At 38.3% G+C, this 16708-nt stretch overlaps 1 long non-coding RNA gene across 4 annotated transcripts in view; it reads right to left on the minus strand.

Annotated features, from left to right (window-relative positions):
- Nucleotides 1-16708, minus strand: part of LOC140916868 (uncharacterized) — a 312730-nt gene that overhangs the window by 104560 nt on the left and 191462 nt on the right. The window contains exon 1 of one of the 4 annotated variants that reach the window (XR_012160676.1): nucleotides 9069-9149. The exons of the other annotated variants lie outside the window; for them this stretch is intronic. This is a non-coding gene — a long non-coding RNA (uncharacterized LOC140916868). Of the gene's footprint in view, nucleotides 1-9068; nucleotides 9150-16708 lie in introns of those variants that run through there. 4 annotated transcript variants of the gene reach the window in all.

Here is a 16708-nt window from a genome sequence, read left to right on the forward strand (position 1 = left end):
AGTTACAATAATATTCTGATCATAGTGTTTAATGCTACAGCTCTTGCCAAAAAATTAATTGCATTCATTGATGCATCAGAAACAAAAGCAGCATCTAAAGACATTTTCCTTAATATTGGTTTTATCTTTTTGCTTTTCACCAAGGTCATTGGGCTCAGATTGATTATTATGGATCATTTCAATTGCCGTGAGGATGAGGACTCTTTTGGAATACCATAGCTCCTGATCTTCTAGACCCTGACAACTGTCCAAAGTCTCTTCTGGTTTGATGAATAATTATTATTTAGATCATGGTAGAACCCAAAGTGTTCTAGCACTTTCAACACACAGAAAGTCACTACCCCAAAGTGCACAGCATCTGAACAAAGACAAGAGATTAGGATACAACATACTAGCAAAGCGATCTGCATGAAGCTAGACATATGTTTTATTAATTATATGTTGGCTTGCAAATTGAGTGTGGCAACCCACATAAACTTTCAAGTACTGATACAGCAAAGTACTTCAGCATGAAACACTGGAATGGGTTACCTACGGAGGTGGTGGAATCTCCTTCCTTTGAGGTTTTTAAGGTCAGGCTTTATAAAGCCCTGGCTGGAATGATTTAGTTGGGGATTGGTCCTGCTTTAAGCAGGGGGTTGGACAAGATGACCTCCTGAGGTCCCTTCCAACCCCGATATTCTATGATTCTATGTGCCTAATTTTAACAATCTGAGTAGTTCCTTTTGGTATAGTCCCTATTGGGACTACTCATTATTTATTATTTTACTAAATCAGGGCCTTAGTTATCCAGGAATATAAATGACAGTGCAAAAATGAATGACCTGTTCATACAGGTGAAACATAACTTAAAAACTGAGTATATGGACGTTTGGCATTATTGCTTTAAAAAAACTGTCATCCATTTTGGCTGTTCCTCTTGAAAGCAAAACAAGATGTGCCGTGTGCTGTAAATAATTAACTGGCATTATTCTCAAAATAAAGAGCTGCCTCAGATAGGTCATAACTGTTAAAATAACAGTCCCATAAAACTACAAAACTGAGGTTTCTCCTGACTTTATCTTGGCAATAAATAATTTGATTAGTTAGCAGATTACATTTCATATGGCAGTTGTGGAATATTGTGAAATCGTGTGTGAATATTTGAGTCACGTCAAGCAGAAAAATACCCTTTGCTGAGAGCTTGGTGAATGCCACTATGAGCTTTGAGATTGACTGCAAGTTTGCATACAGTGAGGTCACAAAAGAGATAACTGTGAAGTTTGGCATTATGTGAACCAGTGAATATTAAATACACTAATATGACATTTAAATTGATGAACAATGTCTGTGTTTTATTTAAAAGTTTTCCATTTAACTTGCATATGCTGTCACAATTCCAAAGTGTGAAGGTTTGATAGGTGGATGGACCAATCTTTGAAAGATGGATGATGAACAAAGCAGAATGTTGTACAGCAGGGGCGGGCAAACTTTTTGGCCTGAGGGCCACATCGGTTTTCCAAAATTGTATGGAGGGCCGGTTAGGTGAGGCTGTGTCTCCACAAACAGCCAGGTGTGGCCCAGCCCCCGCCTCCTATCTGATCCCCCAACTTCTCGCCCCCTGACGGCTCCCCTGAGACTCCTGCCCCATCCACCACCCCCCTGTTCCCTGTCCCCTGACCACCCCCAGAACCCCCACCCAGAACATTGATTTTTGAGAATGACACTTGTGATTATTTTCACAGCAACAGCTATAGAATCTACAGGAACAAGTTTTACTAATGTCATTTAACTATCATTGTATCTCTTATTTTTCTTCTACTGTTATAATTACTTTTAGTAATTAAGAGAAAACTGTGTTGACTAATCAATATGGTCTAACATTTAAAATTTCTCTTTGACCATTCTAGTTTCACTTCCCCAAGGCACAAACGTACCTTTGGAGGGTACGTTTCCACCACCAAGTGATTTAACCAAGAATCAGGGAAAGGACCACTTGGTGTTCCTATTTCCCCAAAATATTCTCCCAAACCCTTGCACCCCCTTTCCTGGGGAGGCTTGAGAATAATATCCTAACCAATTGGTTACAAAGTGATCACAGACCCAAACCCCTGGGTCTTAGGACAATAGAGAAATCAGTCAGGCTCTTAAAAGAAACAGAACTTTATTAGAAAGAAAAATGGTGAAAGAAGCACCTCTGTAAAATTAGAAGGGAAGCTAGTCTTACAGGGCAATCAGATTTAAAACACAGAGGATTTTCCTCTGGGCAAAAACTTTAAAGTTACAAAAAGAAAACCAGGAATACACCTTCCTGTCAGCACAGAGAAAATCACAAGCCAAAACAAAAGTAAACTAACGCATTTCCTTGCTAGTACTTACTAATTCCAATGGAGTTGGATTGCTTGCTTTCTTGATCTCTCTCCAGCAAGTATACAGAACAGACAGACAAAAGCCTCCCTCAGCCCCCTGATTTGAACGTATTTTGTCCCCTTATGAGTTCTTTTGGTCAGGTGCCAGCCAGGTTATCTCAGCTTCTTAACCCTTTACAAGTAAAAGGATATTGTGCCTTTGGCCAGGAGGGATTTTATAGTACTGTATACAGGAAGGTTGTTACCCTTCCCTTTATATTTATGACACGCCCCCCAAATCACAGATAGTGTTGGACAGCCAGTTCAACACTGGCTGTGATTTCTTCCTGGAGCTTTAGGAGACAACAGAGTTAATAAGACACATGTACCTTTAGATAAACTACTGACTGTATAAAAACTAACAATATTTTTCACATTTTAAGGACGATTTTAACCAGTTAATTGTGGAAACTTTCACAGGAGAGTGCATCAGCCACTTGGTTAGAAGCTCCCGAAATGTGTTGTGTTTCTGTTATAATTACTTTTAGTAATTAAAAGAAAACTTTGTGTTGACTAATCAATATTGTCTAACATTTAAAATTTCTCTTTGAACAGTCTAGTTAAAGGAAGAACACTCCAAAACAAATCTCTCCAAAGAACAGATTTTTCCCTCTGGTGTCCATTGGCAGTTCCTTTCACTCCTGAGAACACAGTTTGCCGTTTATAAAACTAACCCAAACCAAACCAATTTCTGAGGTTCAGAAAAGTGCCATTAAGGACAGTGCTTCCCAATCCATCTCCCTTCTCAAATGTGAGTAGTGGTAGCACCAAGAAAGCCATATATCCTCTCCCTATCTATCATATCTATGGTGATAGGTTTTTTTGTGGGGGGGAATGTGGTGGTATGTGCGGGAAGTGACCTCCTTGTCTGATAGCAATTGTGTGACCTTCATCCTCAGTCTCTTAGGTACCATCTTTTGGGAGTCATAAGGTAGCACATTTCTTCATTCTGGAATATGGGGGACATTCCTGAGCTTTATCCAACTGTCTGCCCCTTTACAGATAAAAGGCAATCTTGCACATATGTTCCTGAGTTCACTGCAGTATAGAGGAATCTCCAATTCACACAAGATCTATCCCCATTGTTTGTTGCTGCAGGTACCACAGTATTATTTAATCAGTCTAAATGTTCCCCTTTTTACATGCAGTTTGTATACATTATTTGTCCCTTTGCTTATTAGCAATGCAAAGCGGCAACCTACAGGGAGCTTGGATGACATTTCAAATATACAATATATTCAATTTAGGAAACATTAGTATTGTTTTTATTGCTCCAATCCTTTACAATGATATCTCAGCTCACTCTACAGTTGTAATAAAGGGAAAAAAAAAATCCAAGATCAGTGTCAACAATTTACCCTGATTCTCAGGAATCAAAGATTTAAGTCCCAACAGTGTGAACTTAACTCTTCAGCCTTCCAAGGTGAATACATTGAATTACAGTCATTTGGCTAGATCCTGAGTTGGTGTAAACTTGACTACAATGAAGGTACATACCCAGTCTCAGGATGTAGCCCACCTCCCTATGCACAACCTAGTAGCTGTGTCTAAATGGCATGATTGAGCCGAATACTCAATGCTGCACCTTGCAATGTGTACTGCCTTGCCAGTCAATGGGACCATTTGTGCAGTAAGGGCTTGGCCTGCAACCATTTAAGTCAATAGGAGAGTTGATGTCAACTGATGCAGGATCAGCCTTAAATGTATCTCAGCTTCCCCAATGCAGTGACATTCAGTAGTACAGAGGTGGGCAAACTACGGCCTACGGGACCGTACTGCCTGGCCCTTGAGCTCCCAGCTGGGGAGGCTAGCCCCCGGCCCTGCCCCTTCTGTCCCCCCCCTTCCCCGCAGCCTCAGCTCGCTGCACCGCCAGCGCTCTGGGTGGCCTGGCTGGGCGGCTGCGAGCTCCTGCCGCTCTGATCAACATGGTAAGGGGGCGGGGAAGGGCTGGATAAGGGGTGGGGGTACAGGCTTTTGGGGGGCAGTCAGGGGACAGGGAACAGGGGTGGTTGGATAGGTGTGGGAGTCCCGGGGGGCCTGTCAGGGGATAATACTTTATCTAGTAAATTCCTATTCTTTTCTTCATTTTACTTTTAGCCCATTTAATGGGTTTTGATAATAATTAACCTTTTAAACCTTTTCTTCTTTCTTCTGTATTGTGACTAATGAAAATCCCCAAACCTACCACTTCTAATCTGGAATTATCCCTTCCTTTCTAAATTATTGGTTGCTTATTTTGCATGTCTCAATCCAATTATTCAAATGACAGTCAAACTTTCTTTATCCTCACTATCATTCTAGAATCAGCCTTGTTGTCATCATCATCAATGCTGGTAATAATTACATTGCTCCTTCCAAAAGTACCCTTGAGTCCCGTCAATCTAGTACATTATAAACCATTATAAGTCAATTTTAAATATTCTTTTTTTTCTGCACAGTTCCTTGAGAGACTGTTATTGTCTCTGTTTTGCGATTTAGCAAATTGCAATCTATTTAAAACATTCCAGTTAGATTTAGATGTCAGAATAACACGACGACAGCTCAGCTGGGGATAAAAGTAATAACATCCTGCCTAACAGAGATACAGTAAGAATGTTTTTGATTGCAATATTAACAACCTTGACATTTAACCCTCTAGACACAGTTATCCAGAAACATTATATATATAATTAGTTAGGGGGAAAGAGAGAGATCCGCCTTACAAAGCTACTGTGAAAATTTAGTAGAACGGGGAAAAGAAAAGAAAAGTCTGTGCTCTCCTTTATCCTGAAGATTAAAATAATAGAAAAAACTATCCTTCCACCATTCAATACAAACCTATTCTCTCTAAAAATTCTGGAAGAACTTTCAATGTTATTGTATAGAGTATGGATAATATTATGCAGTTGATGGACTAATCATACACTCAGTGTGCAGTATATATATAGTACATGTAAGCTATGTATAACTAAGCCTTCATTATTTGGTTGGCAGTCTGAAAAACTTCAGGGGTGAGAGAATGGATAGATCATAAATACTCTCTCTGGGATAGAAGTATCATGTGAAATACAAATGACATGGCTGAACATTCCTTGATACTCACCTCTGAACAGGATATTTACTATACAGTCAATATTTATTTACAGCTCTTTTACTAATCTGATCTACAAATTTGTTTTAATTTTAACGCCTGTGAAAATGCTGCTTTCATCCTCTATGTGCTTTCCAAATTGAAGGCACTCATAATTTTACTGATTATAAAGGAGCCTTGCTCTGTTTTGATAGTGTTAAATTACTATTTAAACCCTTGAACTTAATATTTACTGTTAATTATCAACAATTTATCTTTTTATATTTATGGGCCAGATTCACAGTGTAAAGTGGTGTAGCTCCACTGAAACTAATGGTTTACACCAGCTGAGGCTCTGGCCCTTATACATAGAAATGTCACACCTCCATTCCAATCCTTTTATCATCAGTTCCCAAATCTCTTTTCTGTTTATCCTGTACTTACATTGAAATTAGTCTCCTTTCATTTTTATTTCTGGTATTTCATTGTTAGTAAATTTTCACTCCCTTGTACTTCACTACATCATCATCTTCAAACATATTCACAAGGCTTTGACTTGAAATAGGTTGGTGGTACATGTTACATCACAATTTTCACCTCTTGCACATTAGCAGTGAGACTTGAGAATATTCTTGTTTGTTTTCCTTTTCTGACAGATGAACAAATAACCCTTGCCTACGAATTTTAATGAGTACCTCAAGGCTTTTTCCATACAACTCCTCTCAAGAATTTTTAATCACTGAGATAAGCACTTAGTTAAACTAAGAAGGGTTTAAGTATTTGGATTCTTGACTGATATTCCTCTGGATTTCATATTGAGTTAGAATCTCTCTCTGCATATCTATATATGTGACAATATAGGAATAAAATATACTTACAAACGGAGCCACCCTTGGGAAGTGAGGGGTGAAGGTGGTGTAAGGTGCACAGCAGTGTCTGGAAGCAAGCTAGAACTTGACTGCAAGTGCACTGGGGAAGCATGCTCACTTTATGAAAAGGTTTAATATCTGCCCCACCCCAAGAGAACAGCTCCAGTCTGTGTCTGGTGCATAGGGAACTGCAGGCCTTGCTACACCCAGAGAGACCTCTTCTGAATCATTCAATCCTTCTGGCAATCCTGGTGCTCCTTCGCACTTAATGGAGCTATGCAGAGAGGACCCCTACCTGCTGAGAGGGGGAGGGGGGGCACAGAGTGAGGGCAGCAGCTTCAGCAGATGTTACTGAGCATGCTCAGTTTGTGTGAACGTGCCCCGTACAAGCCAAGCAGCAAATCTGCGGGGACACATGCCCCTGCGTGCCCCTCCACGCGTCGCCTCTGGAGCTATGCTGATTTACAAAAGCTGAGAATATAAACCAATGAGTGCACACAGACAAATTATAACTATGGCTGTGCAAGCGTGTTAGGAGTGATGAGACTCTCTGCCTGCTTTTTTTCCTACACAACAGTAAACCCACATGGGGGCAGAGGGAAATTGGGGCAGCAACCGAAAGTGGGGCAACTATGTGACTCTTTAAAATGGCAGCTATGTGACTCTAACCAAAACAAATGGGATGGTTCCTGTTGGGTAAATATTCACAGGCAAGAATCTAGCAGCTGCAGATCTCCTTTTACAACCAGAATAACAAACAAAGAAAAGCTATTCTTAAACTCAGTCTCTATGGGACTTAATAGAGTAACTCTCTTAGTGAAATCAATTATTTCACCAAATAGCTGCCAAATCTATCAAGTTTTCTGGCATTAATACAATAACTACACTAAGAAATGTGAATACCCAGGCCAACACACAAAGAAGCATTTAAAGAATCCAAAAGATTAATGCAGTCTTCGAAACAGTTTATATTCATTCCTTATCTTATTGTATTGCTTCTTGAGGTATGGAACAGTACTGCATATATTTACCAGTACCAGATGACAGGCCAGAAACAGTCCTCGCTGCTGTTCACATCTTTGCACCACAACATATGGCAGAAAGGTCTCCAGCAAAACAATGCACTCAGTTTTCAGAAAATAAATACTCACATGCATAGAGTTAAGCATCACATACTTAAGTGTTTTGGTGGGCTGGGCCAAAGAATTTGTAATGTTCTTTATTTAATGACTCCCGTAACATTATCATGGTCATCATCTCTTTACAATTAGTATACCATGAGCCACGTATGAGGCTTAAAGATGCCAAGCAATTTTTCCAAAAGTCTTATTCAGCAGCCAGATACAAAAGACACAATCAAATATCCTTCTTGCTGGCATAACTGATATAGATGCTTTCACTGATAATTACCTGACATGCAGTGTATGTACAGCTGACATCATAAGAGACACTATTTTGTTAATGGAAACCTTGATAGCATTTCATGTGGGAGCAGGTTAAGTGTTATTAATATCACCTGTGATGCCTTTTATAAAGAGAAAAAAGTCTGAAGACAACTACAGTGCAGAAATGAGGCCATACCATTCAGGAAAACTGAAAGTGACTGTTCAGGATTGATGTTCACTATTGAATAGTCATTTTAGTGAAGAGAGTGATATAAAAAGCTACCTTCAAGCTATTTCCAGAAGGAAGCTTCTTTCAGGGGTTTTATTACTTTGGCAGAGAATATGGTGGAATAAGATTTGTAAACAAACCTATCCTGGTTTTGCCCCAGAAAACTCAAGATTCACTTCCACCTATGCCCTCCATGGAGGCCTGGGCCTGGGTAAGGAGGACCTCTTCTTTATTTCCCCTCTCTTAAATAGTTTATGCCACCTAATGTTCCCATAAGGGTGAAATAATAGAGGAAAACATTTAAGGTAACACAATCCTCTATAGCCCAGACAATGTATACCGCATAAACTTATTATTGTATGGAGAAGGAATGGGCAAAGGCATAGCTTGATAAAATGAGAATCTTCAATTTATCACAAGAATACAGCCCCATCTAAAATCCCACAGTTCTTGAGATCTCAGTACCCTAAGAGTCTTGTGAGTCACTTAAATATCACAATATCTGCATGAATAAATTCATTGTTCCTGCAAGTTCCTCCGTGGAACATATATTACGGAAATGCACTAAAAATCTTGATGGTTAGCAAAAATAATCTCAATTAAAACTAAGGATAATGAACCAAAAAGTAAACAGAGAAAGTTTTAAATTTAAAAATATGTATCCAGATATTTTAGGTTATGAAAATTGTGCTTTAGAAGATGCTGATGATGGTGGGGTCATTCGACCTGTAGAGAAGACAGCAGCCTGCCTCCTGGTCTCCTTAACCCCAATGCACTAATCCTCATCAATTAAGGGCGCCCAGGCATCTAAACCATAACTTTCTCTCAGAAATGTACTAATTAGATGAGGACCGCCCCTTTTTGCTGTATTATGGATCCTGCTGGGAACAACAGAAATGCCAAATAACCAAAGCCTGAGTATCCAAAGACAGGTAAGACTTAGAGATTGCTGGGTTTTCTCACACAGGACTTTGCAGATATGATGGACTTTCTAACTAGTGAAACTTGACCTTGTATCTCAAGATACATGTGAGTGCTCTAAAGATGCGGAAGAAGTCAAAGTTCATTTGACCTATTTGGATAACAAACTACAAACTGCAATCTGTAGGAGGTTAAAGCAAAGAATATTTCCTTAAGGGAAAGACTAACCAGTCTTGAGGAGAAACAAGAATATCTTGAAAACAGAGCACATTGGAATCATTTGTGGATTTTGGGGATTCCTGAAGAGCTGGAAGGAAAAAAAAACAATATGATTAGCTTTCTCCAGAACACACTCTCTGAGGTACTGGGTTTGGATCACTGTTTGCCTCTCCTGGAGGCTGAAAAGTCTCATCGAGTGGCATGGGCCAGAATGAGAGAAAACAATAATAACCCCAGATCCATAATTTTGAATTGCTAAGATTTAACAATAAAGTTAAGCTGATGTTTGCCAGGAGGCAAAAAGGAACTGAAGTGCAAATATTTTAAATTTTCTTTGTATCCAGACTTCCCTGTAAATATAAGCAAGATGAGAGCAGCATTTAAAGGCATCAAACGAACTCTCAGGGGATCAGATATTAAACACAGCCTCAAATATCCTGCAATCTTCATAATGAAGATGACAGACGCTGTGAAATACTCCAGTACCCCATTGCAGGCTTGGCAAGCACTACAGAAATTGAGACCAGATCTCACGACAGGTAACAGGATGATCCTCTCATAAAGGAAAAGAAAATGAAGAGTATAAGCCCTGAAGAAAAGGAACTGTGACTGGGAAAACCAGGCCACTCACGTACATATATTTGACGTATCTGATATATTTAATAATGTAATAGGGTGTAATTAGTACCGATAGACAAGATATTTAGTATAACTTGGTAATTAATACTCTCAATATATTGATAAGCCAGCATAAGTGTATCTATATAGTCATAACTATAATACTCTTATTGCCTTATTTCTCCTTACATAATCATATTTAAAAGTCTATTTATTTGTTTATTATATATACATGATGTTGATATATTCATAACTGTTTCCTTGGATGTTATTTGTGACTGCCTATATCACTTAATATGGGCTCATGTATATTTATTTTTACATTTCTATCTATACTGAAAGTTTATATATTTATAATATGTGTATGGTAATAATATATTCATATCTATTTATTTGCACACATATTCTTTATGTCACTTCATGTTTACCCTTTTCATTAGTCTATCAGTATAAATATTTATATACCACATGCACATTAGCATTTATGTACTATATACTATTACTTATGCATTCATATCTATGAAGTAATAGGTTTCATTCATTCATTTACCATGGCAGATGTATGTATTTTGGTAAATATAGGTATGTTTCTGGCAGATTCCTAATGGATTCATATTGTGCCTGGTGGGAGAAAAGGTGGGTGTAGGCATATGCCATCTGGGATCTCAATGTGCCCATATTGGAAGTCTGGGATGTTAAGAGTAATGGGGGTTGTGTATTTTTTATTTATTTCTTTCACACAGAAAGGCACACAGAGGCTGTCAATCTAACTGGGCATCAATTAGCAGTGGAACAACCACATGAACTCTAATAAGGTTTAGTCCTAGAATATACAGGGCTTAATGAACCCTCCAAGACAATCAAAACTTCAAGGCATTTAAAAATCAAATGCATGCCACATAACTTACCTTCAGGAGACCCATTTAAGGAATGAAGCTGCAGACAGAATTAAAAATCTATGGGTGTGATATGAACATCGCTTTTCTTTCAACTCCAGAAGCAGGGGAATAGTGATACTAATCCATAGCAGCCTAACTTTTCAATTTATTCAGTTGTGGTCAGATTCAGACGGCAGATCCATAACTATTGAAGGCATTTTCAATGCTAAGAAATTAGTTTTGCAGAGTGTATATAACCCTAGTGGTGGGAATGCATCCTTTATTGCAGAAATAACTGTTATTATTTCCAACAGAGCTGATTCCCCAGTGGAACTAGGAGGAGGAGATTAGAACGCGGTCAAGGATAATATCCTAGACAAAAAACTCTGTGTTCTAGGTGAAAATCTGAGGCTTTTGTAAACCATCTATTATCCCTACTAAAGGAAATTGCACTAGTGGATATTTGCAGACTGAAGTATCCTACAAAGCGTGACTACACATATTTCTCCATGGTTCATGCCTCCTATTCCAGATTAGATTTTTTTAATGGATGTCTAAGGTGCTAGCTCCTGTAGGTCTGGAGGCACAAGTAATATTGTCACCTTCGCTCTTTCTCCCATTTCTCTTCACACAGATACTAGTCAAAGTGCTAACAGATCCTCAAGATGGAAGTTAAACGCACCTCTACTTAGAGACCCTAAATTTATTCAGATGACTGAAATATCCATTACCAACTGCTTGAAGGCAAATACAAATACTGTCTCCTCTACAACTTTATGGGAAGCACTGAAGGTTATATTAGGGGGAGAATTCATAACATTGAAAGAAAGAAAGAAAGAAAGAAAGAAAGAAAGAAAGAAAGAAAGAAAGAAAGAAAGAAAGAAAGAAAGAAAGAAAGAAAGAAAGAAAGAAAGAAAGAAAGAAAGAAAGAAAGAAAGAAAGAAAGAAAAACTTAATTCTTTGGCAGAGGGGGTTACCAAATTTGAAAAAAAAACAAACAAGAAAGCCCTCAGAAAGATGAGTTGCTATACTCTCTCATTACCTCAAAATACAAATAAAATGAATGTATTGAATTCAATGTGAATTCTTTCTTAATAGAGTTAAACAGAGGCATTATGAATGAAGGGATAAAGCAGACAAACTCCCAGTGAGAAAAATTAAAATGGCTTCATCCAGTAACACTATATCCTCTTTACTATAGTCTTTCTGTACTAGAACCTAATGAAATTAACAAACAATTTAAAGACTTTTATGAATCCCTTTGCACATTTCAAGATGAGTTCTATTCCAATCTATCTGACCAATTCCCGGATGGACTACCCCTAAACACATTGTTGCTACTACCTCAAACTGATTACATGGAGGAAGATATTTTTCTATTTGAAGCTCAGAAGGCAACTGGATCATTCAACTCAGGCAAAGTACCTGGGTGTGATGGCTTTCCAACAGAATTTTATAACACATTTATCAATCAATTAGTACTGATACTGCCAGAAATCTACAGTAAATATTTACAACAGCAATAATGTCACCGGATATGCGGACAGCGATAATTACCCTAATTCTAATAAAATGATTGTGTAAAAATGATTTGGACCTAATTTTCTGATCTGGATTGATATTATTTACAAACTACACCTTGTTCTAACAAATGGTGCTGTTATCTCCTCCACTTTTCAGTGAAATTGAGGAACACATCTGGGATGCCCTCTATTGCCGCTACTATTTGACATAGCCATGGAACTGCTAACAGCATATATCAGCCAGACATCCTCTGCTGAAGGATTTACCATCAAGATAAAAAGTACAAGATTAGTGGTTAATGTGGATAATGTTCTGCTCACTCTCAAAAATCTCTCTTCTTCAATTCCACTGCTACTGTCTGCAATAAGCTAATTTGTGAGCTACCAGGATTTTGGATAAACTGGAACAAGTCTCAAGTTGATTAATATTTCTCATAGACCAAATCCATCTCAAGTGCAATCATTCTACTTTCATTCATGCAAAGAGATAACGTACTTAGGCATCAGGATATGATCTGCTTTATCAAAACTAGTATCCTCAAACATGGATGATATTCAGAGAAGTGACAAAAGACATGGAGAAATAGTGTTCACCAATATATTTATTGGGAAAGGTAGAAGCTATTATTGATTAATTAAGGACTAAGATTAACATATATGTCTAATTTAATTCCACTTAAATTTCCTGCTTCAATTTTTATAAGAATAGAGTTATTCAATAATTCTTGTGGAATATGAAGATACCACAGATATCCCACAAGATATTTAATAAATCTGCCCCCTCTCTCCAAAAGGGGGGGGGGATTATTTTGATCTGTATTTATATTATCTGGCTTTTCAATTAAGATTTTTAATAAAATCATTCTGTCCCTCTAACACATCCCAAACACCCAGTGTGATTTGAGATTGAAGAAAATTAGTTAATCTTTTGCTCTCTCTCTGCACTTCCATTTAAAAAGCAAAACAACAACAACAGTTGCTTGCACTTTTAAGGAAAAAGGAAATATTTACCTGCTCTTGGAGTGTTCTTCAGAAAATCAAGTCCATTAGCACTTCTAATCTCACCAGCTATCTTTCCATGCCAATCTAGAATAATCCCAGATTTAAATCTGCTAATAGTTCAAAACTCAAACCCACTTGACTAACCAGGGCATATTCATCTTAAAGATATTATTGAATGGACAACTTGAGTTGCCTTCACATATCTTCATAATAAATACCAGTTACCAAGAAACCAAGATTATTCTACAGTAAACTGCTACTCAAAATTATGAAAGAGCTGAGGAATTCTTGGCAGGTTACAAACATCACATCACTTGATGTTCACCTTAAAAAGTATGTGAGCCAAAAACATTTTGTGGGTAACACATACAATAGCTGAACTCCTTGATTTAATCTGACTATACCTTAAAAGAAAAGTGGGGGAATGAGCTGAATATCTCCCCTTCCTCTAACAGGTGGAATAATATTTGGCAAAATATGCACAGAACATCCAGTTCTCTGTTTTTGCATTTTTTTTTCAGAAAAACAATCTAATTAGATCGTATTGGACTCTTGAGTGATTGCATAAAGCTGGACTTGCCCCACATAATAAACATTGGAGATATGACAGCTCCAATGCAAACTTGTCTCATGTAACCTTTGAATGTTAAAGTATATCCATCTCTTGGAAGGAAGTGTGTGGTATTCTATCTTCCCTCTACGTCAAGCCTCTGTATTTTGGGCATTCTGGAAGATTTACCCTGTTTACGTAATGCCAGCTGATGGATGCAGTACCCTTATAATGGCCCAAAGTGTCATTTTACAAAAATGGAAATCTGCTATTCCCCTCACATTCTTTGATTGTCTAACTGAGCTAACCAACACCATCCTCATGGAAAAACTGACATTAATCTATAGACACACAAGTTCCAACTATGAAGACACTTGGACTTTCATGAGACCATTACAAACTTACTCCAGGTTGACTTCTGACGTTTTTGTTTTGTTTTGCTGGGTGTGGGAAAGAGTTGTTACGGAATTTTTATCTTCTATATCTCAGGAGTATTTAGTCTATGAATATTTCTCACTGAGTTATTGTTAAATCCATACTCCTGCTGTGTTTCCTTTGTCGTATTTAAGTATGTCTCTATGGATATGTTAAAACTTCTGAAAAATATAAATTAAAAAACGTACTGTTGATAAGGAATTGTTTTGGGGGAAATAAGGGTACTAGTTAAATTGTTCTCCATTCCCTGTACCAAAAGTTACAGTCTTCTGTAAGAAAATGCTGGGCATGGGACCTACCATAATTAATCGTTAAGACGGACACAATCCCAGTGCCACAATCTTGGTAAATGATCCCTTAACTAATCAGCTGTAAAGAGGTAGTGAAATAATCACAGCCCTTTGCAAACTGTGTGGCATAGGGTCTTTACCTAAGCACTCTTCAGAATGGATACTGCAAATGTCTCCCCCTGGCTGGAGAATTCTTGATGAACCCTTGATGAACTAGCAGACTGAATCTCCAAACTTTCCTTAGGTGAGTCACTAGAACTCTGAAAGTACCAGTGTCTCAGGGACCATGTGAAGTGTGGGACTGCATTGTTGTGATCAGCTGGCAACACATTTGATTAAGCATTGATTTTACCCTTAAGCTGGCAGATACTCTTTGTGCTTCTCAGATCTCTGTAGGGCTCACATTTCTATTAGTGTAAATTTTTATTTCATATGATAGGCAATGTGGAAATGTAGGGCAGAGTGCCAAAGAGTTGACAAAAATCATAGAAATGGCCAAGAAACATTTTATGAATAGAACCCTCAATCTCCATTACTAGCTGAACTATCCGTTCTGTATTCGTTCATTTTGCAAAATAAATAAGTGAATAAAAAGTGAAATGTGTCCCATTTCTTAGAGCTCTGACAACCTGCCAGGTAAGCAACATTCTTTATTTGAAAACAATAAATTACCAGGTGAACTAATTTAAACTACATTACGAATATAAAGGTGAAGGTAAAACATGAGTTTACAAACAAATACAGTAATGAAATACAGCATCAAGGCAAGGCAGATTTTCCTCTTGCCATTTTTATATAAGGGATATATGTTATGTCATGTGCTAAGGATGTCCGGTGGGAACTGAAATAGGTGCTACCACTTATGGCACCGTTCTTTATCAGATAGACCCAGGAAATGTTGCTTTGAAATCACTCACCATGTGACGACTGAAAATCCTGACTGCTCTCATCCCTGATCCCCATATTAATTCTTGGTGCCCAGCAGCAGCCAAGTCCAGTTCTAGACTAGCCATAGTGTACAACTGTGACACCCTTACTTATGCTGGTGAGATTTACTCACACGATTACTCCAAAGAGTAAGGACAGTCCACTGGTTTGGGAGCTAGCATTGGACTCAGAGACCTGGGGTCAAGTCCCTCCTTCAGTGCAGACTTTGTGTGACTATAGGCAAGCCATTTAGGATCTCTATGCCTCAGTTCCCTATGTATATAACAGGGCTAACAGGGGTGTTATGAGGATAAATACACTGAAGGCTATAAGGCTTCCTACTATGGTAAGAGGGGGCAGGTAAGTACTTTGAATAGTCAGTCTTCATTGGGACCCTCATATAAGTAAGTATTCCACAGCTTGGCTTATGGTCATAAGTAGCATTTAATCAGTGGAACTACTTGTGGAGTAAGATCGTAATAAGGGTGTCAATGTGGCTGTTAGTAGCTATAGCAGCACTACCTTGTGGAGTAAGATCGTAATAAGGGTGTCAATGTGGCTGTTAGTAGCTATAGCAGCACTACCTTGTGGAGTAAGATCGTAATAAGGGTGTCAATGTGGCTGTTAGTAGCTATAGCAGCACTACCTTGTGGAGTAAGATCGTAATAAGGGTGTCAATGTGGCTGTTAGTAGCTATAGCAGCACTACCTTGTGGAGTAAGATCGTAATAAGGGTGTCAATGTGGCTGTTAGTAGCTATAGCAGCACTACCTTGTGGAGTAAGATCGTAATAAGGGTGTCAATGTGGCTGTTAGTAGCTATAGCAGCACTACCTTGTGGAGTAAGATCGTAATAAGGGTGTCAATGTGGCTGTTAGTAGCTATAGCAGCACTACCTTGTGGAGTAAGATCGTAATAAGGGTGTCAATCTGGCTGTTAGTAGCTATAGCAGCACTACCTTGAGCAAAGGCTAATATTAATGTTTACTTCAGAATGGAAAGAAAGAGGTAATATTGGTATCTGAACATGAATAAACACATATTGAGCCAAATCCTGAAGTCCTTACACACAGCCAGATTTTTAAAGGTGTTTAGGCCCTTAAAGATGCACATAAGCACCTAATGAGATTTTCAAAAGTGCCTGGAGGCCAGTTTCTATTACTTTCAATGGAATTTGAGCACTGGGGCACTTTTGAAAATTCCACTAGACGTCTATCTGCATCTGTAGGCATCTCAATACCTATAAAAACCTGGCCCATACTGTTTCCTCAGGTAAAGTTCCTAATGATGGGGAGTTATGTTTGAGTGAGAACTGACTACAGACTGGGTAAGAACTTCAGGATTGGGCAAACTGTCAACACGTTAGGTATATTGAGTCTATAGCTTGGTGTTCAAAGTAAACCGATTTTATTATTTTGTATTAAAATGA

This window comes from Lepidochelys kempii, chromosome 9 (genome assembly GCF_965140285.1).
Source record: "Lepidochelys kempii isolate rLepKem1 chromosome 9, rLepKem1.hap1, whole genome shotgun sequence".
In the NCBI taxonomy this organism is placed as follows: Eukaryota; Metazoa; Chordata; order Testudines; family Cheloniidae; genus Lepidochelys; species Lepidochelys kempii.